Source organism: Phyllobates terribilis, unplaced genomic scaffold, assembly GCF_046119375.1.
Source record: "Phyllobates terribilis strain yellow unplaced genomic scaffold, ASM4611937v1 Scaffold_7__3_contigs__length_470593459, whole genome shotgun sequence".
Taxonomy (NCBI): domain Eukaryota; kingdom Metazoa; phylum Chordata; class Amphibia; order Anura; family Dendrobatidae; genus Phyllobates; species Phyllobates terribilis.
The window spans coordinates 188,115,768-188,141,734 of record NW_027362767.1 but is presented as its reverse complement, the minus strand read 5'-3'; the positions used below and the strand labels follow the sequence as shown (position 1 = coordinate 188,141,734).

General features: G+C 48.4%; 1 protein-coding gene across 1 annotated transcript in view; it reads left to right on the top strand.

Moving 5' to 3' along the window:
- The first annotated feature begins 13,249 nt into the window (after positions 1 to 13,249).
- SLC25A53 (solute carrier family 25 member 53) overlaps positions 13,250 to 25,967 on the top strand; it is a 30,020-nt gene continuing 17,302 nt past the window's right edge. The window contains exon 1 of the mRNA XM_073639606.1: positions 13,250 to 13,568. The gene's annotated coding sequence lies outside the window, so the exon portion shown is untranslated. The remainder of the gene's footprint in view (positions 13,569 to 25,967) is intronic.

Sequence of the window (25,967 nt, the reverse complement as noted above, 5' to 3'; positions counted from 1 at the left end):
GGGTCTGTGAGGACATTATATTATCTGTGGGTCTGTGGTAACATTATATTATATGTGGGTCTGTGGGGACATTATATTATATGTGGGTCTGTGAGGACATTATATTATATGTGGGTCTGTGAGGACATTATATTATCTGTGGGGACATTATATTATATGTGGGTCTGTGAGGACATTATATTATCTGTGCGGACATTATATTATATGTGGGTGTGTGGGGACATTATATTATATGTGGGTCTGTGAGGACATTATATTATATGTGGGTGTGTGGGGACATTATATTATATGTGGGTCTGTGAGGACATTATATTATCTGTGGTTCTGTGGGGACATTATATTATATGTGGGTCTGTGAGGACATTATATTATATGTGGTTCTGTGGGGACATTATATTATATGTCGGTCTGTGAGGACATTATATTATCTGTGAGTCTGTGGGGACATTATATTATATGTGGGTCTGTGAGGACATTATATTATATGTGGGCCTGTGAGGACATTATATTATATGTGGGTCTTTGGGGGCATTATATTATATGTGGGTCTGTGGGGACATTATATTATATGTGGGTGTGTGGGGACATCATATTATATGTGGGTCTTTGGGGACATTATATTATCTGTGGGTCTGTGGGGGCATTATATTATATGTGGGTGTGTGGGGACATTACATTATATGTGGGTCTGTGGGGACATTATATTATATGTGGGTCTGTGGGGGCATTATATTATATGTGGGTCTGTGGGGACATTATATTATATGTGGGTCTGTGAGGACATTATATTATATGTGGGTCTGTGGGGACATTATATTATATGTGGGTCTGTGGTAACATTATATTATATGTGGGTCTGTGGGGACATTATATTATATGTGGGTCTGTGAGGACATTATATTATATGTGGGTCTGTGAGGACATTATATTATCTGTGGGTCTGTGAGGACATTATATTATCTGTGGGGACATTATATTATATGTGGTCTGTGGGGACATTATATTATATGTGGGTCTGTGAGGACATTATATTATATGTGGGTGTGTGGGGACATTATATTATATGTGGGTCTGTGGGGACATTATATTATATGTGGGTCTGTGAGGACATTATATTATATGTGGGTCTGTGGTAACATTATATTATATGTGGGTCTGTGGGGACATTATATTATATGTGGGTCTGTGAGGACATTATATTATATGTGGGTCTGTGAGGACATTATATTATCCGTGGGGACATTATATTATATGTGGTCTGTGGGGACATTATATTATATGTGGGTCTGTGAGGACATTATATTATATGTGGGTGTGTGGGGACATTATATTATATGTGGGTGTGTGGGGACATTATATTATATGTGGGTCTGTGAGGACATTATATTATATGTGGGTCTGTGAGGACATTATATTATATGTGGGTCTGTGGGGACATTATATTATATGTGGGTCTGTGGTAACATTATATTATATGTGGGTCTGTGGGGACATTATATTATATGTGGGTCTGTGGGGACATTATATTATATGTGGGTCTGTGGTAACATTATATTATATGTGGGTCTGTGGGGACATTATATTATATGTGGGTCTGTGAGGACATTATATTATATGTGGGTCTGTGAGGACATTATATTATCTGTGGGGACATTATATTATATGTGGTCTGTGGGGACATTATATTATATGTGGGTCTGTGAGGACATTATATTATATGTGGGTGTGTGGGGACATTATATTATATGTGGGTCTGTGGGGACATTATATTATATGTGGGTCTGTGAGGACATTATATTATATGTGGGTCTGTGGTAACATTATATTATATGTGGGTCTGTGGGGACATTATATTATATGTGGGTCTGTGAGGACATTATATTATATGTGGGTCTGTGAGGACATTATATTATCCGTGGGGACATTATATTATATGTGGTCTGTGGGGACATTATATTATATGTGGGTCTGTGAGGACATTATATTATATGTGGGTGTGTGGGGACATTATATTATATGTGGGTCTGTGGGGGCATTATATTATATGTGGGTCTGTAAGGACATTATATTGTAAGTGGGTCTGTGAGGACATTAAATTATATGTGGGTCTGTGGGGACATTATATTATATGTGGGTCTGTGAGAACATTATATTATATGTGGGTCTGTGAGAACATTATATTATATGTGGGTCTGTGAGGACATTATATTATATGTGGGTCTGTGGGGGCATTATATTATATGTGGGTCTGTGGGGACATTATATTATATGTGGGTCTGGTGGGACATTATATTATATGTGGGTCTGTGAGGACATTATATTATATGTGGGTCTGTGGGGGCATTATATTATATGTGGGTCTGTGGGGACATTATATTATATGTGGGTCTGTGGGGACATTATATTATATGTGGGTCTGTGAGGACATTATATTATATGTGGGTCTGTGAGGACATTATATTATATGTGGGTCTGTGAGGACATTATATTATCTGTGGGTCTGTGGTAACATTATATTATATGTGGGTCTGTGGGGACATTATATTATATGTGGGTCTGTGAGGACATTATATTATATGTGGGTCTGTGAGGACATTATATTATCTGTGGGGAGATTATATTATATGTGGGTCTGTGAGGACATTATATTATATGTGGGTGTGTGGGGACATTATATTATATGTGGGTCTGTGGGGGCATTATATTATATGTGGGTCTGTGGGGACATTATATTATATGTGGGTCTGTGAGGACATTATATTATATGTGGGTCTGTGGGGACATTATATTATATGTGGGTCTGTGAGGACATTATATTATATGTGGGTGTGTGGGGACATTATATTATATGTGGGTCTGTGAGGACATTATATTATCTGTGGTTCTGTGGGGACATTATATTATATGTGGGTCTGTGGGGACATTATATTATATGTGGGTCTGTGAGGACATTATATTATATGTGGGTCTGTGGGGACATTATATTATCTGTGGGTCTGTGGGGACATTATATTATATGTGGGTCTGTGGGGACATTATATTATATGTGGGTCTGTGGGGACATTATATTATATGTGGGTCTGTGAGGACATTATATTATATGTGGGTGTGTGGGGACATTATATTATATGTGGGTCTGTGAGGACATTATATTATCTGTGGTTCTGTGGGGACATTATATTATATGTGGGTCTGTGAGGACATTATATTATCTGTGGGTCTGTGGGGACATTATATTATATGTGGGTCTGTGAGGACATTATATTATCTGTGGTTCTGTGGGGACATTATATTATATGTGGGTCTGTGAGGACATTATATTATCTGTGGGTCTGTGGGGACATTATATTATATGTGGGTCTGTGAGGACATTATATTATCTGTGGGTCTGTGGGGACATTATATTATCTGTGGGTCTGTGAGGACATTATATTATATGTGGGTCTGTGAGGACATTATATTATATGTGGGTGTGTGGGGACATTATATTATATGTGGGTCTGTGGGGACATTATATTATATGTGGGTCTGTGAGGACATTATATTATCTGTGGTTCTGTGGGGACATTATATTATATGTGGGTCTGTGGGGACATTATATTATATGTGGGTGTGTGGGGACATTATATTATATGTGGGTCTGTGGGGACATTATATTATATGTGGGTCTGTGAGGACATTATATTATCTGTGGTTCTGTGGGGACATTATATTATATGTGGGTCCGTGAGGACATTATATTATCTGTGGGTCTGTGGGGACATTATATTATATGTGGGTCTGTGAGGACATTATATTATCTGTGGGTCTGTGGGGACATTATATTATATGAGGGTCTGTGGGGACATTATATTATATGTGGGTCTGGTGGGACATTATATTATATGTGGGCCTGTGAGGACATTATATTATATGTGGGTCTGTGGGGACATTATATTATATGTGGGTCTGTGGGGACATTATATTATATGTGGGTCTGTGAGGACATTATATTATACTAGATGGTGGCCCGATTCTAACGTATCGGGTATTCTAGAATATGTATGCGGCCGACCGGGCGCAATTAGCAGAGCGGTGTTTAAATTTGGCGCCAAAATCGCTGATTGGTCGCTGCCGGCAACCACGACCAATCAGCAAAACGGTGTTTAAATTTTGCGGCAATATCGGTGATTAGTCGCGGGCGGCGGTCGCGACCAATCAGCGAACCGTGTTAGTGAGGAATGGAGAGCGTGTTTAAATTTGGCGCCAAAATCGCTGATTAGTCGCGACCGCGACCAATCAGCAGAGCGGGGTTTAAATTTGGCGCCAAAATCGCTGTTTTGTCACGGCCAGCGGTCGCGACCAACAGCAGAGCGTTGTTTAAATTTGGCGCCAATCTCGCTGATTGATCGCGGCTGGCTGGTGCCTCCATCTGCCTCATTATAGGGAATCTTCCAGCGGTGGTTCAGTCTGAATCACGTATTTCAGAGATTTACACGGAAACCCCGGTGTAAAAGTGTTCAGCGCAGAGCGCAGGATAAATGTGAGCCGAGCCATACTGTGATCTTTGGGAGGCAGAATGAACAAATCAACAACAGGTGAAGAATTGGTTTTATTTACTTTTTACGCCATTCCTTGTGCGGTATAAGTGATTAGATGACTTTATTCTTTGGGTCGGTGCGATTACAGCGATACCAAATTTCTATCGGGTTTTTATGTTTGGCCGCTGTCACACACTGAAAGATGCTTTTTATTGCAAAAACTAAGCATGTATTTTGAGAGCTATAATTTTTCCATATTTCGGCTGACAGTCATGTGAGGGCTTGTTTTTGCGGGACGAGTTGATGGGTTTTTTTGGTACCATTTTCGGTCACGTGACATTTTTTTTTATCACTTTCAATTCTAATTCTTGGAAGGCAGAATAAACAAAAACCAGCAATTGAGGAATTGTTTTTTTATACCGTTCTGCGTGTGAAATTGATAAGGCAGCTTTATTCTTCGAGTCTGTACGTTTACAGCAATACTACATTTTATATATTTTTTTATGTTTTGTCGCTTTTACACAATAAAAACAATTTTATAGAAAGAATTATTTTTGCATCGCTTTATTCTGAGAGCTATAACTTTCTTACTTTTCGGCTAATGGAGCTGTATGTCAACTTTTTTTTTGCAGGACAAGATGACGCTTTCAGTGGTACCATTTTTATTTACAATCATCTTTTTGATTTTTTTTATTTTAATTTTTATTTGGCGCTATGATGAAAAAGCATCGTTTTTTGCCTAGTTTATTTTTTTTTGTTACGGTGTTCACTGAAGGGGTTAACTAGTGTGACAGTTTTATATGTTGGATCGTTCCGGATACCAAACGTGTACTTTTTTTGTTTTGCATAAAAATTCTCATTTATGAACATAATAAATAATAATCTTTATTTAAATAGCGCCAACCTATTCCGCAGCGCTTTACAATTTAGAGGTTCATATTCAACAGTCATAAGTAACATAGCTAAAGATAATTCAATAATTAAAGCAAAAATAATGACGACCCTACTCTTAAGAGCTTACAATCTACAATGAGGTGAGGGTGACACAAAGTACAGGGGCTTATTTACAAGGATGGTCCAGCCATCTTGAGGGGATGAGGGATAGATAAAGGCTGCATGAGCTCATCACCAGCCAGTATCTGTAGTGCTTTTGGGTTCGGTGGAGACTTCTGTTTGGAGAAATAAGGAATGGGCTATAAGAATATAAAAGGACTTTGATTAGGGAACGTGATAGGCCAGGTGTGTTTTTAGGGAGCGCCTTAAACTGTGTAAGTTGTGGTTCATCCTAATTTCTTGGGGTAGAGCATTCCAAAGAATAGGTGCAGCTCGGGAGAAGTCTTGGAGCGTGGGAGGTACAGATTATTGTGGATGTTAGTCGAAAGTCGCTTGCGGAGCATAGAGGTCGATAAACAAAAATGAGGGAAGAGATGTAAGAAGGGGGGGGGGGGGCGCACTGTGGAGAGCTTTGTGGGTGAAAACAAGCAATTTAAATTGGATCCTACAATGTATGGGCAGCCAGTGCAATGGCTGGCACAGAGCGGAAGCGTCCGAGTAACGATTAGTCAAATAGATGACTCTGGCTGGAGCATTAAGGATGGACTGGAGAGGGGAAAGTTGAGTGAGGGGGAGGCCAATTAATACACAGTTACAGTAGTCAAGGCGGGAGTGGATTAGGGCAACAGTGAGGGTTTTTGTTGTTTCCAAGGTGAGAAAGGGCGGATTCTAGAGATGTTGTTCAGGTGTAAGCGACAAGAGCGGGCAAGAGATTGTATATGAAAGGTTAGGCGTTATTGTGGTGCCACACACGGAGAGAGAGATGTCAGATTTAGAGAGGTGAGTAGATGGCGGGAGCAGAAGTTCAGTTTTGGAAAGGTTGTGTCACGCTGTCTCTGTATACTGGAGGTAGGGGGCCTAAGCTGACCCTAAGCTGGGGCCCTGACTAATCCCTCAACCTGGAGGTACTGTTAAAGGTACAGAGGTCCAGGCCGCCAGCGTAACCCCTACCTCCTTAGGATCCCTGCACCTAAGTAATCTAGTCCTGAGAAGGACCCCGATCACAACAAAAGGGGACAAGTAATAATATGCCCACACACAGTACAAGGGAAAAACCAAAACCACCTTGCATACAAAAACTACACAACTACAACAGAGGGAACACCAACGGGAAAGGAGATAAATGATAAAGCGAGGAAGGGAAAAAACTCTCCGAATACACTTATCTCTGAAACTCCAAATACCACGATCCGCTCTGTTAGTCTGCATGAAATGCTTTCACCGACACTTCCCTAACAGACCAGCAGGCATTTGAAGGAGTCTCACTACAGCAGCATTGATTGCAGCTGGGCGAGGCTGGACCTCGTCTAGCACAGAGAGAGAGAATTAACTCCCTCACTGCCGAAAAACACAAAGCACCAAAAAGTCAGCTGCGAGAAGTCAGGCTGTGTAATCGTGACGATCTTCGTGGCGACACACCCGTGACAGGTTGAGTTTCAGGTAGAGAGCGGAGATGATGTTAGAAATTGCGGCCAGACAGTCACTGGTGTTCTGTAGTACAGCGGGGGTAAGGTCAGGGGATGAGGTGTATAGTTGTGTGTCATCAGCATAAAGATGGTACTGAAAACCAAATTTGCTGATTGTCTGTCCAAGTGGGGCTGTGTAGAGAGCGAAGAGGGCCAAGGACTGAACCCCGAGGGACCCCAATAGTGAGAGGAAGGTGGGAAGAAGTGGAGCCAGCGAACGATACACTGAAAGAGCGGTCAGATAGGTAGGAGGAGAACCAGGAGAGAGCAGTGTCCTTTATGCCGATTGAGTGGAGGATAGAGAGTAGGAGGTGGTGGTCAAAGGTGTCGAAAGCTGCAGAGAGGTCAAGAAGAATGAGCATAGAGTAGTCACCATTACGTTTTGCTGTCAGAAGGTCATTGGTTACTTTGAGTGCAGTTTCTGTAGAATGTAGGGGGCGGAAGCCGGACTGTGATGGGTCTAGAAGAGAGTGAGTGGAGAGGCAACTGGTAAGGCGGGAGTAGACCAGGCACTTTAAGAGTTTAGAGATGAAGGGAAAATTGGAGACTGGTCTGTAGTTGTTTGTGCCGGAAGGGTAAAGAGAGGATGGAGTAATGATGGAGTGTTTGAAGGAGGAGGGGAAGATACCAGAAGAGAGGGAGAGGTTGAAGATTTTAGTTAGGTGAGTAGTGATGACTGGAGAAAGAAACTGGAGTAGATGTGAGGGGATGGGGTCAGTGGTGCTTGTAGTGGGATGAGAAGAAGAGAGGAGCCTGGAGACTTCTTCTGTGACTGGGTCAAATGTGGGGAGGGATGGGAGTCACGCCACTTGATGGCTGGGAGCTAATTTCCTGATGGATGGGGTCTATTTTCTCTGTGAAGTAGGAGGCCAAGTCCTCAGCACAAATGTCCATGATGGGGGCCTGGGCTTTAGGAGTGAGTGAAAGGTGTCGAAGAGTTTTTTGAGGTTGTTGGATAGTGAGGAGATCAGGGTGGTGAAATAGGTCGGTTTGCGAGGTGAAGGGCAGAGTTACCGTATTTTTCAGACTATAAGACGCACTTTTTTCCTCAAAAATTTTGGAGGAAAGTGGGGGGTGCGTCGTATAGTCCGGACATATGTTCGGTGGTGGGTGGGGGGGGCTGGGGGAGAGCTACAGCCCATGGGCGTGGGGAGCAGTGAACATTCATTTTCCTTAATAGCCGGCACACTCTGCCTGCAGCTCGACTCCTAGTAAGAGTGTGCAAAGCAGTCATCAAAGCAAAAGGTGGCTACTTTGAAGAACCTAGAATATAAGACATATTTTCAGATGTTTCACACTTTTTTGTTAAGCATATAATTCCACATGTGTTAATTCACAGTTTTGATGCCTTCAGTGTGAATGTACAATTTTCATAGTCATGAAAATACAGAAAAATCTTTAAATGAGGTGTGTCCAAACTTTTAGTCTGTACTGTAACTTCCAAGTAAACCAAACTTCTGTGAAATCAAACTGTCCACTTAGGAAGCAACACTGATTGACAATCAATTTCACATGCTGTTGTGCAAATGGAATAGACAATAGATGGAAATTATTGGCAATTATCAAGACCCCCTCAATAAAGGAGTGGTTCTACAGGTGGGGACCACAGACCACATCTCAGTACCAATGCTTTCTGGCTGATGTTTTGGTCACTTTTGAATGTTGGTTGTGCTTTCACACTCGTGGTAGCATGAGACGGACTCTAAAACCCACAGAAGTTGCTCAGGTAGTGCAGCTCATCCAGGATGGCACATCAAAGCAAGCTGTGGCAAGAAGGTTTGCTGTGTCTGTCAGCGTAGTGTCCAGAGACTGGAGGCGCTACCAGGAGACAGGCCAGTACACCAGGAGACGTGGAGGGGGCCGTAGGAGGGCAACAACCCAGCAGCAGGACCGCTACCTCCGCCTTTGTGCAAGGAGGAACAGGAGGAGCACTGCCAGAGCCCTGCAAAATGACCTCCAGCAGGCCACAAATGTGCATGTGTCTGCACAAACGGTTAGAAACCGACTCCATGAGGGTGGTATGAGGGCCCGACGTCCACAGATGGGGGTTGTGCTCACAGCCCAACACCGTGCAGGACGCTTGGCATTTGCCACAGAACACCAGTATTGGCAAAGTGGCCACTGGCGCCCTGTGCTCTTCACAGATGGAAGCAGGTTCACACTGAGCACATGTGACAGACGTGACAGAGTCTGGAGACGCCGTGGAGAGCGATCTGCTGCCTGCAACATCCTTCAGCATGACTGGTTTAGCAGTGGGTCAGTAATGGTGTGGGGTGGCATTTCTTTGGAGCGGCGCACAGCCCTCCATGCTCGCCAGAGGTAGCCTGACTGCCATTAGGTACCAAGATGAGATCCTCAGACCCCTTGTGAGACCATATGCTGGTGCGGTTGGCCCTGGGTTCCTCCTAATGCAGGACAATGCCAGACCTCATGTGGCTGGAGTGTGTCAGCAGTTCCTGAAAGATGAAGGCATTGAAGCTATGGACTGGCCCGCCCGTTCCCTCGACCTGAATCCGATTGAGTACATCTGGGACATCATGTCTGGCTCCATCCACCAACGTCACGTTGCACCACAGACTGTCCAGGAGTTGGCAGATGCTTTAGTCCAGGTCTGGGAGGAGATCCCACAGGAGACCATCCGCAACCTCATCAGGAGCATGCCGAGGCGTTGTAGGGAGGTCATAGAGGCACGTGGAGGCCACACACAATACTCAGCCTCATCAGGAGCATGCCCAGGCGTTGTAGGGAGGTCATACAGGCACGTGGAGGCCACACACAATACTCAGCCTCATCAGGAGCATGCCCAGGCGTTGTAAGGAGGTCATACAGGCACGTGGAGGCCACACACAATACTCAGCCTCATCAGGAGCATGCCCAGGCGTTGTAGGGAGGTCATACAGGCACGTGGAGGCCACACACAATACTCAGCCTCATCAGGAGCATGCCCAGGCATTGTAGGGAGGTCATACAGGCACGTGGAGGCCACACACAATACTGAGCCTCATCAGGAGCATGCCCAGGTGTTGTAGGGAGGTCATACAGGCACGTGGAGGCCACACACACAATACTCAGCCTCATCAGGAGCATGCCCAGGCGTTGTAGGGAGGTCATACAGGCACGTGGAGGCCACACACAATACTCAGCCTCATTCTGACTTGTTTTAAGGACATTACATTAAAGTTGGATCAGCCTGTAGTGTGTTTTCCACTTTAATTTTGGGGGTGACTCCAAATCCAGGCCTCCATTGGTTAATAAATGTGATTTCCATTGATGATTTTTGTGTGATTTTGTTGTCAGCACATTCAGCTTTATACAGAACAAAGTATTCAATGAGAAGATTTCATTCATTCAGATCTAGGATGTTATTTGAGTGTTCCCTTTATTTTTTTGAGCAGTGTACTTCACAGGTATCTTGTAGCTTTAGATGTGAAGCCCGATGTAAGTGCTCAGCGTAGAGTGCAGGATAACTGTGATACAAGATGTTTTGTTCCCCAAAATGCCACCAATAAAAGCTTCTACTCAACCCACAAAAAACAAATCCTCACTCAGGTCTGTCATCTGTTAACGGAAATTCAGGGGTCTCCGCTCGGTACCGGCACAGCTCGGGGGTCTCCGCTCGGTACCGGCACAGCTCGGGGGTCTCCGCTCGGTACCGGCACAGCTCGGGGGTCTCCGCTCGGTGCCGGCACAGCTCGGGGTCACCGCAGTATCGGCAGCTCGGGGGTCTCCGCTCGGTACCGGCAGCTTGGGATCAGTGCAGTATCGGCAGCTAGGGGGTCTCCGCTCGGTACCGGTGCAGCTCGGGGATCTCCGCTCGGTACCAGCAGCTCGGGGGTCTCCGCTCGGTGTCGGCAGCTTGGGGGTCTCCGCTCGGTGTCGGCAGCTCGGGGGTCTCCGCTCGGTACCGATAGCTCGGGATCAACGCAGTATTGACAGCTCGGGGGTCTCCGCTCGGTGGTCTCCGCTCGTTGCCGGCAGCTCGGGATCAGCGCAGTACCGGCAGCTCGGGGGTCTTCGCTCGGTGCCGGCAGCTCAGGGTCACCGCAGTACCGGCAGCTCGGGGGTCTCCGCTCGGTACTGGCAGCTCGGGGGTCTCCGCTCGGTACCGACAGCTCGGGATCAGCGCAGTATCGGCAGCTAGGGGGTCTCCGCTCGGCACCGACAGCTCGGGATCAGCGCAGTATCGGCAGCTCGGCAGTCTCCGCTCGGTACCGACAGCTTGGGATCAGCGCAGTATCGGCAGCTCGGGGGTCTCCGCTCGGCACCGACAGCTCGGGATCAGCGCAGTATCGGCAGCTCGGCAGTCTCCGCTCGGTACCGACAGCTTGGGATCAGCGCAGTATCGGCAGCTCGGGGGTCTCCGCTTGGTACCGAGAGCTCGGGATCAGCGCAGTATCGGCAGCTCGGGGGTCTCCGCTCGGTACCGACAGCTCGGGATCAGCGCAGTAACGGCAGCTCGGGGGTCTCCGCTCGGTGCTGGCAGCTCGGGGGTCTCCGCAGTATCGGCAGCTCGGGGGTCTCCACTCGGTGCTGGCAGCTCGGGGGTCTCCTCTCGGTACCGACAGCTCGAGATCAGCGCAGTATCGGCAGCTTGGGGGTCTCCGCTCGGTGCCGGCAGCTCAGGGTCACCGCAGTACCGGCAACTCGGGGGTCTCCGCTCGGTACTGGCAGCTCGGGGGTCTCCGCTCGGTACCGACAGCTCGGGATCAGCGCAGTATCGGCAGCTCGGGGGTCTCCGCTCGGTACCGACAGCTCGGGATCAGCGCAGTATCGGCAGCTCGGGGGTCTCCGCTCGGTACCGACAGCTCGGGATCAGCGCAGTATCGGCAGCTCGGGGGTCTCCGCTCGGTACCGACAGCTCGGGATCAGCGCAGTATCGGCAGCTAGGGGGTCTCCGCTCGGTACCGACAGCTCGGGATCAGCGCAGTATCGGCAGCTCGGGGGTCTCCGCTCGGTACCGACAGCTCGGGATCAGCGCAGTATAGGCAGCTCGGGGGTCTCCGCTCGGTACCGACAGCTCGGGATCAGCGCAGTATCGGCAGCTCGGGGGTCTCCGCTCGGTACCGACAGCTCGGGATCAGCGCAGTATCGGCAGCTCGGGGGTCTCCGCTCGGTGCTGGCAGCTCGGGGGTCTCCGCAGTATCGGCAGCTCGGGGGTCTCCGCTCGGTGCTGGCAGTTTGGGGGTCTCCGCTCGGTACCGACAGCTCGGGATCAGCGCAGTATCGGCAGCTTGGGGGTCTCTGCTCGGTGCCGGCAGCTCAGGGTCACCGCAGTACCGGCAGCTCGGGGGTCTCCGCTCGGTACTGGCAGCTCGGGGGTCTCCGCTCGGTACCGACAGCTCGGGATCAGCGCAGTATCAGCAGCTAGGGGGTCTCCGCTCGGTACCGACAGCTCGGGATCAGCGCAGTATCGGCAGCTCGGGGGTCTCCGCTCGGTACCGACAGCTCGGGATCAGCGCAGTATCGGCAGCTCGGGGGTCTCCGCTCGGTGCTGGCAGCTCGGGGGTCTCCGCAGTATCGGCAGCTCGAGGGTCTCCGCTTGGTGCTGGCAGCTCGGGGGTCTCTGCAGTATCGGCAGCTCGGGGGTCTCCGCTTGGTATCAACAGCTCGGGATCAGCGCAGTATCGGCAGCTCGGGGGTCTCCGCTCGGTGCTGGCAGCTCGGGGTCACCGCAGTATCGGCAGCTCGGGGGTCTCCGCTTGGTACCGACAGCTCGGGATCAGCGCAGTATCGGCAGCTCGGGGTCTCCGCTTGGTGCTGGCAGCTCGGGGGTCTCCGCAGTATCGGCAGCTCGGGGGTCTCCGCTGGGTGCTGGCAGCTCGGGGTCACCGCAGTATCGGCAGCTCTGGATCAGCGCAGTATCGACAGCTCGGGGGTCTCCGCTTGGTACCGACAGCTCGGGATCAGCGCAGTATCGGCAGCTCGGGGTCTCCGCTTGGTGCTGGCAGCTCGGGGGTCTCCGCAGTATCGGCAGCTCGGGGGTCTCTGCTTGGTACCGACAGCTCGGGATCAGCGCAGTATCGGCAGCTCGGGGTCTCCGCTTGGTGCTGGCAGCTCGGGGGTCTCCGCAGTATCGGCAGCTCGGGGGTCTCCGCTTGGTACCGACAGCTCGGGATCAGCGCAGTATCGGCAGCTCGGGGGTCTCCGCTTGGTACCGACAGCTGAGCGGCTGCTCCAGTCTCACAGAGGAAGTGATGCTGAGCGTCTCCGCCAATCACAGTGCGGCGCAGGGTGTGTCCGCCTCACAGTACCGCAGCGGGAAGGATGCTCTGCACACGCCGGTGAGCTGATACACGAGCCCCGGCCTCCCCACCTGACCGGCCGGCTGTCTCTCCGTGCTGCCTCCACACCTGACCGGCCGGCTGTCTCTCCACCTGACCGGCCGGCTGTCTCTCCGTGCTGCCTCCACACTGACCGGCCGGCTGTCTCTCCGTGCTGTCTCTCCACCTGACCGGCCGGCTGTCTCTCCACCTGACCGGCCGGCTGTCTCTCCTGCTGCCTCCCGCAGACAGTGATCGCGCTGCTCCAGGTGCGTACATGATGGCCGGGGGGCTCCACACTTGTCTGTGCACCCGCCGCACCGTGCAGGCGGCCGCCACCATCCTGACTGGGGGCTTCTACATGTGCCCTGGGGGTCGGATTAGTCACTGCTCAGACTGAGCGCAGAGTCACTGCCGGGACACAGACGCCGCCATTATCTCCGGGGTACAGAGAGCATGAGTGACAGTGGGGGCAGCAGGGGGCTTCCAGCCTGCACACAGCCTGTCACACATATACTCAGCTCTGACACTGCCACACACAGAGGGCAAAGAGGTGGGAATCTCGGGGTGGGGGTGTCACTGAAATACAAATGATGAAAAAAAAAAAAACATTTTAAAACCTAGAATTCCCGGCACCTCCAGCCTCGGCTGCTGTCACTGAGGACAATAATGGTCGTCTGAGGAAGGTTCTGCCACTGATTGTATAAATCATCAAGATCCGCTGCTGGCAGCTCCTGTGTGATCACCGACCAATGACGTCCCCGATGTGCTCAATAGAGAAGTCCGGAGACGCTGCCGGTAGCTCCTGTGTAATCACCGACCAATGACGTCCCCGATGTGCTCAGAGAAGTCCGGAGACGCTGCCGGTAGCTCCTGTGTAATCACTGACCTATCACGACCCCGATGTGCTCAATAGAGAAGTCCGGAGACGCTGCCGGCAGCTCCTGTGTAATCACTGACCAATAATGACCCCGATGTGCTCAATAGAGACAAGTCCAGAGACGCTGTCGGTAGCTCCTGTGTAATCACTGACCAATCACGACCCCGATGTGCTCAATAGAGAAGTCCGGAGACGCTCCCGGCAGCTCCTGTGTAATCACTGACCAATCACGACCCCGATGTGCTCAATAGAGAAGTCCGGAGACGCTGCCGGCAGCTCCTGTGTGATCACCGACCAATGACGTTTCCGATGTGCTCAATAGAGACAAGTCCAGAGACGCTGCCGGCAGCTCCTGTGTAATCACCGACCAATGACGTCCCCGATGTGCTCAATAGAGACAAGTCCGGAGACGCTGCCGGCAGCTCCTGTATAATCACCGACCAGTGACGTCCCCGATGTGCTCAATAGAGACAAGTCCGGAGACGCTGCCGGCAGCTCCTGTATAATCACCGACCAATGACGTCCCCGATGTGCTCAATAGAGACAAGTCCGGAGACGCTGCCGGCAGCTCCTGTATAATCACCGACCAATGACGTCCCCGATGTGCTCAATAGAGACAAGTCCAGAGACGCTGCCGGCAGCTCCTGTGTAATCACCGACCAATGACGTCTCCATCGAGCACATCGGGGACAAGTCCAAAGACGCTGCCGGCAGCTCCTGTCTAATCACCGACCAATGATGTCCCCGATGTGCTCAATAGAGACAAGTCCAGAGACGCTGCCGGCAGCTCCTGTGTAATCACGGACCAATGACGTCCCCGATGTGCTCGATGGAGACAAGTCCAGAGACGCTGCCGGCAGCTCCTGTGTGATCACCGACCAATGACGTCCCCGATGTGCTCGATGGAGACAAGTCCAGAGACGCTGCCAGCAGCTCCTGTGTAATCACCGACCAATAATGTCCCCGATGTGCTCAATAGAGACAAGTCCGGAGACGCTGCCGGCAGCTCCTGTATGATCACCGTCCAATGAGGTTCCGATGTGCTCGATGGAGACAAGTCCAGAGAATCTGCCGTCAGCTCCTGTGTAATAACAGACCAATGACGTTCCCGATGTGCTCAATAGAAACAAGTCCTGAGACGCTGCCGGCAGCTCCTGTGTAATCACCAACCAATGATGTCCCCGATGTGCTCAATAGAGACAAGTCCGGAGACGCTGCCGGCAGCTCCTGTGTGATCACCGACCAATGACGTTCCCGATGTGCTCCATAGAGACAAGTCCAGAGACGCTGCCGGCAGCTCCTGTGTAATCACCAACCAAGGATGTCCCCGATGTGCTCAATAGAGAAGTCCGGAGACGCTGCCGGCAGCTCCTGTGTGATCACCGACCAATGACGTTCCCGATGTGCTCAATAGAGACAAGTCCAGAGACGCTGCCGGCAGCTCCTGTGTAATCACCGACCAATGACGTCCCCGATGTGCTCAATAGAGACAAGTCCGGAGACGCTGCCGGCAGCTCCTGTATAATCACCGACCAGTGACGTCCCCGATGTGCTCAATAGAGACAAGTCCGGAGACGCTGCCGGCAGCTCCTGTATAATCACCGACCAATGACGTCCCCGATGTGCTCAATAGAGACAAGTCCGGAGACGCTGCCGGCAGCTCCTGTATAATCACCGACCAATGACGTCCCCGATGTGCTCAATAGAGACAAGTCCAGAGACGCTGCCGGCAGCTCCTGTGTAATCACCGACCAATGACGTCTCCATCGAGCACATCGGGGACAAGTCCAAAGACGCTGCCGGCAGCTCCTGTGTGATCACCGACCAATGACGTCCCCGATGTGCTCGATGGAGACAAGTCCAGAGACGCTGCCAGCAGCTCCTGTGTAATCACCGACCAATAATGTCCCCGATGTGCTCAATAGAGACAAGTCCGGAGACGCTGCCGGCAGCTCCTGTATGATCACCGTCCAATGAGGTTCCGATGTGCTCGATGGAGACAAGTCCAGAGAATCTGCCGTCAGCTCCTGTGTAATAACAGACCAATGACGTTCCCGATGTGCTCAATAGAAACAAGTCCTGAGACGCTGCCGGCAGCTCCTGTGTAATCACCAACCAATGATGTCCCCGATGTGCTCAATAGAGACAAATCCGGAAACGCTGCTGGAAGCTCCTGTATGATCACCGACCAATGAGGTTCCGATGTGCTCGATGGAGACAAGTCCAGAGAATCTGCCGGCAGCTCCTGTGTAATCACGGACCAATGACGTCCCCGATGTGCTCGATGGAGACAAGTCCGCAGACGCTGCCAGCAGCTCCTGTGTAATCACCAACCTGTGACGTCCCCGATGTGCTCGATGGAGACAAGTCCATTGATGCTGCTGACAGCTCCTGTGTGATCACCGACCAATGACGTCCCCGATGTGCTCGATGGAGACAAGTCCGGAGACGCTGCCGGCAGCTCCTGTGTAATCACCGACCAATGACGTCCTCAATGTGCTCGATGGAGACAAGTCGGGAGATGCTGCAGGACGTAGTAGCACGTTAAGGTCATGCAGGCAGCTCACAGTAATTCCAGCAACATGGAGTCTGGTGTTGTTGACTAATGGCTTCATGGACACTTTGGAGGAAAAATGGCCACACCACTGATTCCACTAACAAATCAATGTAAAACTGAGCCAATAGTGCACTAGAATGAAGACTAGAGGGGTCCAACTAACGTATATTATACTACCACACACCACAATACCCCGTGAGTAGTACTGGTGTGACATTCCCTAGATTCCCTGAAGACTTCATTATGGCATTATCCACATGGTATCCTAACCAATATTCGACTATCCTCCAAGACAAAGGCAGAACTCATCCCTGAAGAGGACAGACCTACGTTTCAGCCTCCATTGCCATCTTGATCTGCATCATGATGGGCTTTGAGAGTGGTGGCATGAGGTTAATAGACACCTGTAGCTGATGGTCTGGCTCGTAGCCCAATGTGGTGCAAACGCCTTCTTATGGTTTGTGGTGGCACTGTTTGACACCTTAGGCTTGGCATGTGATGTCAACTTTATTTTCCAGTGCAGAGTGGATCAATCGTGGAACTGGTGGGACGAAGATTTCTCAAGAGTTTCCAAGGAGCCATTTTTTAACACAAAACACCAGGCCACATGCTGCTTGTGCCACATTGAGCAGCCTGTAAGGCCTAAACGTGCTCCCATGGCTGCAGTGTCTCCAGACTTGTCCCCCATCAAGCACATCGGGATGTTGGTCCGCAATTCCAAAGTTACCTGGAATCAGCAGCACAACATTCCTCAGACAACCATTAATAACCTCATTGATAGCAGTTACGGTGTGTAAGTGCGGGGATTTCTGCGCCTGGTGATCATACTCAATACAAATGAATCCAGGTCCTTGTATGCAGGGTGGCGGCTGTAGTCGCACCCACCCCCGTCCCCCCCCAGCACAACTGGCCCTGCATTGGGGCTGGCTGTCAGTCAGGGCCGGGGGCGGTTACAGCTGCAGTACTGTATACTCAGAGCGGTGTCTGCCCTCCTGACTGAAACTGTTCGGCTAAGTGCAGGCGCCGGGCAGGTAAGTAACGCTATTAACCTGCAGATTAACCCCATGTCTTCAGGCTAAGTGTTTTTTCTGATGACCAGTTCCCTTTAATATTTTTTCATCTGAAGAAAGGCTGCTGTGGTGAACATAGAGGATAATGAATGTGGGCCCCTGCGGTGAACTTGGGGGACAATGAATGTGGGTCCCTCGGGTGATCTTAGAAGACAATGAATGTGGGCCCTGGGGTGAACTTCTGGGACAATGAATGTGGGCCCCTGGAATGAACTTAGAAGATAATGAATGTGGGCCCTGGGGTGAACTGAGAGAACAATGAATGTGGGCCCCTGGGGTGGTCTTAGAAGACAATGAATGTGGGTCCCTGGGCTGAACTTGGGGGACAACGAATGTGGACCCTGGGGTGGTCTTAGAAGACAATGAATGTGGGCCCCTGGAGTGAACTTAGAAGACAATGAATGTGGGCCCCTGGGGTGAACTTAGAGGACAATGAATGTGGGCCCCTGGGGTGAACTTAGAGGACATTGAATGTGGGCCCCTGGAGTGAACTTAGAGGACAATGAATGTGGGCCCCTGGGGCGGTCTTAGAAGACAATGAATGTGACCCCTGAGTATTTCTGACTGGCCAACCAGTAGAACTATGTGATAGGAGGGGCACAACTTCTTGTGAATGGTTGGATGTGGAAGGTGAGCCAAGTAGCAGAGCTTAGATGGTCCCTGAGGTAATGCGGTGACTATGATGTTACCAAGCAGAGGTCTTCCAAGATGACGCGTCCTCTTCTCTGCTGTCAGTTCCCCATTCCCCTGATGAAGCCGGGTGTATTCTGGTGAAACATGTTGGCTGGAGAGTTTAATATGCTTTTTAGTGTCTGGGTCAGCGGCATTAGAATATTTGATGATTAGGTATCATTCTGCAGCTGATTGCTTATAACTATACAACAGTAGGAATCTCTTTGTGGATCCATTTAGTACATTGACTATCCCAGTAAAATGTGCTGATCGGGTGTATTTTTTAATCCACTTTAAGGGCTCGTTCACACTGGCGAGTAGCATCCGTTGATTTGGTCATGCAAGAGAATCGGGGCTGATTATGCAGAGGACCCTTGTCTCAATCTCTGCTAAGAGCGTGATCCGAGTGTCAGTGGACTGGGCTTCTGTCCTCTCGCATGCGAGTATCGGATCACAGGCGTGGAGGAGACGGAGAAAGTAGTTTCCCCATCTCCTCCATTGCCGGTGTCTGCGGTAATCGGACTCCACTTGGATCACATGCGAGTGCAATGCGATGTTTCACACGCACCCATGCACTCACAGTATACTGCCATTGTTCTGTGAGTTTAACCCCTTAAGCCCCGAGGGTGGTTTGCACGTTAATGACCGGGCCAATTTTTACAATTCTGACCACTGTCACTTTATGAAGTAATTACTCTGGAACGCTTCAACGGATCCCCCTGATTCTGAGAATGTTTTTTCGTGACATATTGTACTTCATGATTGTGGTAAAACTTCTTCGATATCACTTGCGTTTATTTGTGAAAAAACGGAAATTTGGTGAAAATTTTGAAAATTTTGCAATTTTCAAAATTTGAATTTTTATGCCCTTAAATCAGAGAGATGTGTCACACAAAAGAGTTAATAAATAACATTTCCCACATGTCTACTTTACATCAGCACAATTTTGGAACCAAATTTTTTTTTTGTTAGGGAGCTATAAGGGTTAAAAGTTGACAAGCGATTTCTCATTTTTCCAACAAAATTTACAAAAACCTTTTTTTAGGGACCACATCACATATGAAGTCACTTTGAGGGGTCTTTATGACAGGAAATACCCAAAAGTGACACCATTCTAAAAACTGCACCCCTCAAGGTGCTCAAAACCACATTCAAGAACTTTATTAACCCTTCAGGTGCTTCACAGGAATTTTTGGAATGTGGAAGAAAAAAATGAACATTTAACTTTTTTCACAAAAAAGTTACTTTAGACCCAATTTTATTTATTTTCACAGGGGTAACAAGAAAAAATGGACCCCAAAATTTGTTGTGCAATTTCCCGTGGGCACGCAGATACCCAATATTTGGGGAAAAAACACTGTTTGGGCGCACGGCAGGACTCGGAAGGGAAGGAGCGCCATTTGACTTTTTGATTGTAAAATTTGCTTGAATAATTAGCGGACGCCATGTTGTGTTTGGAGAGCCCCTGTGTGCCCAAACATTGGAGCACCCCCACAAGTGACCCCATTTTGGAAACTAGACCCCCCAAGGCACCTATCTAGATGCATAGTGAGCACTTGGAACCCCCAGGTGCTTCACAAATTGATTCATAAAAATGAAAAAGTGTTTTTTTTTTTCACTTTTTCATTTTTACAAATCAATTTGTGAAGCACCTGGGGTTCCAAGTGCTCACTATGCATCTAGATAGGTGCCTTGGGGGGGGTCTAGTTTCCAAAATGGGGTCACTTGTGGGGGAGCTCCAATGTTTGGGCACACAGGGACTCTCCAAATGCAACATGATATCCGCTAACAAATTGTCGGCTCACATTGTTAGCGGACACCATGTTGCGTTTGGAAAGCCTCTGTGTGCCCAAACATTGGAGCTCCCCCACAAGTGACCCCATTTTGAAAACTAGACCCCCAAGGCACCTATCTATATGCATAGTGAGCACTTGGAACCCCCTAGGTGCTTCACAAATTGATTCGTAAACATGAAAAAGTGTTTTTTTTTTCATTTTTTCATTTTTACAAATCAATTTGTGAAGCACCTGGGGTTCCAAGTGCTCACTATGCATCTAGATAGGTGCCTTGGGGGGTCTAGTTTCCAAAATGGGGTCACTTGTGGGGGAGCTCCAATGTTTGGGCACACAGGGACTCTCCAAATGCAACATGGTATCCGCTAACAAATTGAATGGAAAATCGGCTCAAATTGTTAGCGGACACCATGTTGCGTTTGGAGAGCCCCTGTGTGCCCAAACATTTGAGCTCCCCCACAAGTGACCCCATTTTGGAAACTAGACCCCCCAAGGCACCTATCTAGATGCATAGTGAGCACTTGGAACCCCCAGGTGCTTCACAAATTGATTCATAAAAATGAAAACGTGAAAAAAAAAACACTTTTTCATTTTTATGAATCAATTTGTGAAGCACCTGGGGGTTCCAAGTGCTCACTATGCATCTAGATAGGTGCCTTGGGGGGTCTAGTTTCCAAAATGGGGTCACTTGTGGGGGAGCTCCAATGTTTGGGCACGCAGGGGCTCTCCAAACGCAACATGGCGTCCGCTAACAATTTGAGACGATTTTCCATTCAATTTGTTAGCGGACACCATGTCGCGTTTGGAGAGCCCGTGATGTGCCTAAACAGTGGAGCTCCCCCACAAGTGACCCCATTTTGGAAACTATACCCCCCAAGGATTTTATTAAGGTGTATAGTGAACATTTTGAAACCAGAGGTACGACACAGAATTTGTTTACATTAGGTCATCATATTGAATAAGTTGTCATTAGTCTTGAGCGCAAGTGCTCGCTACTTGAGTTTGCATCGGGTACTCAGGTATGCACCATGTACAGCGTGTGCTCGAGTGACATGCTCGAGTCCCTGCCCCGCATATTTCACGGTTATTAGACACCCAAAAAAAAACATGCGGGGATCGCTCGTGCATGGCAGCCAATCCCCGTAAAGTTTTTTTGGCCGCGAAGCATATGGGGCAGAGACTCGAGCACCCGCGATACTCAATGCATACCCGAGCACCCAATGCAAACTCAAGTAGCGAGCACTTGCGCTCAACACTAGTCGCCATATCGTCATCTTTTTTTCTTACTTTTGAAAAAAATCCCAACCGTAGCACAACCCTAACCGTAGCACAACCCTAACCCCAACCCTAACCCCAACCCTAACCCCAACCCCAACCCTAACCGTAGCACAACCCTAGCCCTAGCACAACCCTAACCCTAGCCCAATCCTAACCCAAGAGTTTATTTTTGACGCCGTTCCTTGTGCGGTATAAGTGATTAGACGACTTTATTCTTCAGGTCGGTGTGATTACAGCAATACCAGAATCATATGGGGTTTTTATGATTGACAGCTGTCACACACTAAAAGACGCATTTTTTGTAAAATCTAGTTTTTGCATCGCCATATTTTGAGAGCTATAATTTTTCCAGATTTTGGCAGACAGTCATGTGACGGCTCGTTTTTTGCGGGATGACTTGACGTTGTTATTGGTGCCATTTTCAGGCACGTGACATTTTTTGATCGCTTTCTATTCCGATTTTTGGGAGGCAGAATAAACAAAAACCAACAATTCAGGAATTGTTTTTTTTTTTTTTTTTTTTTTTTATTCTGTTCCGCGTGTGGTAAAATTGATGAGGTAGCTTTATTCTTCGGGTCAGTAAGTTTACAGCGGTACCACATTTATATCGTTTTTCTATGTTTTGCACTTTTACATAATAAAAGCAATTTTATAGAAAAAAATATTTTTTAGCATAGCTTTATTCTGAGAGCTATAACTTTATTATTTTTCGGCTGATGGAGCTGTATGGCAGCTTGTTTTTTGCGGGACGAGATGACGTTTTCAGCAGTACCATTTTTATTTATATTTGTCTTTTTGATCGCGTGTTATTCCATTTTTTGTTTGGCGGTATGGTGATAAAGCATTGTTTTTTGCTTCATTTTTTTTATTTTTTTTTTTACCGTGTTCACTGAAGGGGTTAACTAGTGGGACTGTTTTATAGGTCAGGTTGTTCCGGACGCAGCGATACCAAATATGTGTACTTTTATTGTTTTTTTTTCTTTTTTTTTTTTATAATAATATTTATTGATGGGTACATTATATTTTTATTTTTGGTGGATTTTTTATTTATTTATTTATTTTATTTATTTATTTTTTTCACTTTCTGGAAGCTTATATAGTTTATTACTTTGTCCCACTCTGGGACTTTCACTTTTGTTTCTCTGATTGCCTGCATGGCATAGGGACGGAGCACCATCCCTATGCCATGCAGGCTGTCAGCGGTGCACAGTGTGAAGATTGTTTGGAGATGCACTGCGCATGTCCAAACAATCTTCCTGCTGTCTGGTGACCCGGATGTTGTCATGACAACATCGGGTTGTCATGGCAACACCCAGGAAGCCTTTGCAGACAGCGCTGGAAGCCGAAGAGGAGGTGAGTATCTGTGATCACCTCCCCTTGCCCCCGCAATGCTGCAATCGACTTCGATCGACTTCTATCGCAGCATAGCGGGGGTTAATGTGCTGGGAGCGGTGCAGGACCGCTCCCTGCACATGGTATCGGGTGTCAGCTGTGACAATCAGCTGACACCCAGCGGCGATCGCGCCCGCACAGCCTGTGTGCGCGCGCGATCGCCATGACGTACTAATACGGGTCTGGCTCTTAAGTCCCAGGGCACAGACGCGTATTAGTACGTCAGATGTTAAGGGGTTAATGATGCAACTATTTTGTATTCCTTACATCCATGGTTTTACAACAACTCCATGTAAATGGCCAAAATACATTGGCCCTAGCCCACAAGATCCCCTCCACGGGGCAGGTAGTACCACTGTTCCTGTGCCAGGTGATAATCACTGTCTCCTAACTTTTGGTTGGCCTACAGATTTCATATCTCCCACCAGCATAGTCTGTAGTCACAGTCCATGTTCCTCCAGACGACAGATAACACAACCGAAGCCCATGGGAGGGCAGCAACAGTCCTTAAGAAACTTCTTAAAATCCAGATGACAGATCCATCAACCGTAGCAGGGGGGACCAGCCATCTCCAAAACTCCATAGCCATCCAGGACCTCAGCCTAGATCCTCTCCCTTCAATGTCACTCTCCCAACTTCCTCACTAAACATGTGGCTTATTTTCCTCCCTCCCGGGGATCAGCCCCTGAATGGGCAGCAGTGTTCACACCATCCCCCATGAGAAACTAATGAGAATAATGGAATAATTGCTTTCACTGAACAACAAATTTTTATAATTTTTTTTGTCTCTCGATAGTTTTGGGTGATTCATAAAGATTTCACAATGCTGAACAAGAATATGTAAGCCAAAAATATCTATCATGTAGGGTTTTTAAGATACAGCAAATTAAAATTTTTGCACATCACTACCCCCCGATCGCCATACACATATATATATATAATAACAGTATGACCGCTTGCTTGTTCAGTTACTTAACGGATTCACTGATTGAGGACCAAATAACTCAAATAATAAAGCCACCTAAGGCTATGTGCACACAAAGCGTTCTTGATGCGTTTTTGCGGCGGTTTTTCTGCTGCGAAAACGCTTAACAGGTCCGACAGCTATAGCAATGGTAATCCTGATGTGCTGTGCACATGATGCTCAAATTTCCGCTCAGGATTACCACTGCGATAAAAACCGCAGCATGTCCATTGTTCGGGCGATTCCGCCGCAAATTCGCACCCATTGACTTGAATTGAACTGCAGCAAATCCGCAGGTATAATATTTATACCTGTGGATTTGCTGCGTTTCAATTAAATCCAATGTGCGCGAATTTGCGATGGAAACGCGCTACGGGTGGTACTCGGGTCGGGAGAGGAGGACTACTACTCTTCTCATCCGACCACCGCTCCTGCTGATAACAGCGAGAGCGGCGCTGCTTGGGGGGAGTAGTACTCTCCTCAGCCAAGCCGGCTACCAAGCGATTTAAAAAAAGAAAAAAAAACACTATACTCGCCTGTCCGGCGCACCCCGGTGTCCTCCTGGTCCCTGGCGATGTCTTCAGGCCGGCAGTACACTGCGGGGAGCGTGCTCACTCCCAGCAGTGTACTGTGCTGCCAGGACCTGCGGTCACGCGAGCAATCAGCTGATCGCTCACATGACCACACCGTGGGAAACTTTCTTAAGAATGTTCCCATGGTGGTAAACTCACTGCGGCTAATCAGCTAATGACTCCTGCACAGCAATGTACACTGACAGGAGTGATCTTACACTCCTTGTCAGTGTACATTGCTGTCTTAGTGACATCAGTGATTGCTGATGTCACTGCTGTAGAAGTGACACGGATCGTCGTGGGACAATCGTTGGCGGTAATCGTGGACTGCGTCGTGACGGCTGACAGATGGGATATGGTTTTGGTTTTTTTACGTTTTTTTTTTTAGAAGATCAAAGGCGTAAGGGACTGGGCGTGTAATAAAATTTTTTTAGAACCGTGTCTTTTTTATTTCATTAAAATACTTTATTCTGGCCGTGTCTTTTATTGAAAAAGTGGCGACCACTTTACTACGCGGTTAGTAATGGGGCCTCCATTACTAACCTGGGCTTCACGTCTACCGCCAATACTAGGCTAACATGAACCCCAACCCCATTACCCCACTCGCCACCGCTACAGGGCAGTGGGAAGAGTGGAGTCTTATGGATGTGCCATTTCTGTGACTGCCGAGGGGTGATATTAGTAGCCGAAGAGGGAGCTAGTATTCATGGCCCCTTCCCTGGCTATTAATACCAGCCCGCAGCTGGCTGTTTAGCCTTTTCTGGTTAGATTTTATAGGGGGATCCCATGTCAATTTTGTTCTGGGGTCCCCCTGTAATCTAGCCAGTAAAGGCTAAACAAACATGTGGGCTGATATTAATAGCCAGGGAACATTGTTGGCTAATGGCCCCTTCCCCGGCTACTAATATCAGCCCCCAGCGGTCGGCTTTCCCTCTGCTAGTTATAAAAATGACGCAAGAGCCCACACCATTTTTTTTTTTTTTTATTTAAGCTCTGTGCCTGTCATGAAAACAACACCCACTCTTGGGTCAGACCTTGCAGCTCTCTGGCGCCCCCTTATCCTGCTGGTCAAACACGGTATTGACAGAGGATAAGCACGGGTGCAGCTGCTCTATTTTATGTCGACTATTGTGGCACGTGATGTGACAGGACGTATATATACCACCAGTTCCTTCCAGGAACGTATATATACCTCCGACCAGCCACCCTCAAACCACAATATCACATAAATACTGGTATACTGCCACCACCGATCGCTTAACAGGTGGATCGGGTACCTGGTAGGTAACGTGAATTAGCGGGTGAGGAACGTGTTTGCTCGACATAGGGCAAGAAGAAAGAAACTGGTAAATAATTAATGATTTACTCCCAAAAGGTGGGCAGTGTTTACAAAATATATACAAGATATTATAAAGGAGACAATTTACATATATGCATAAACAGTTATTAAAATAAAAGGGATAAGTAATAGCAAAACCTGCTTCACAAGG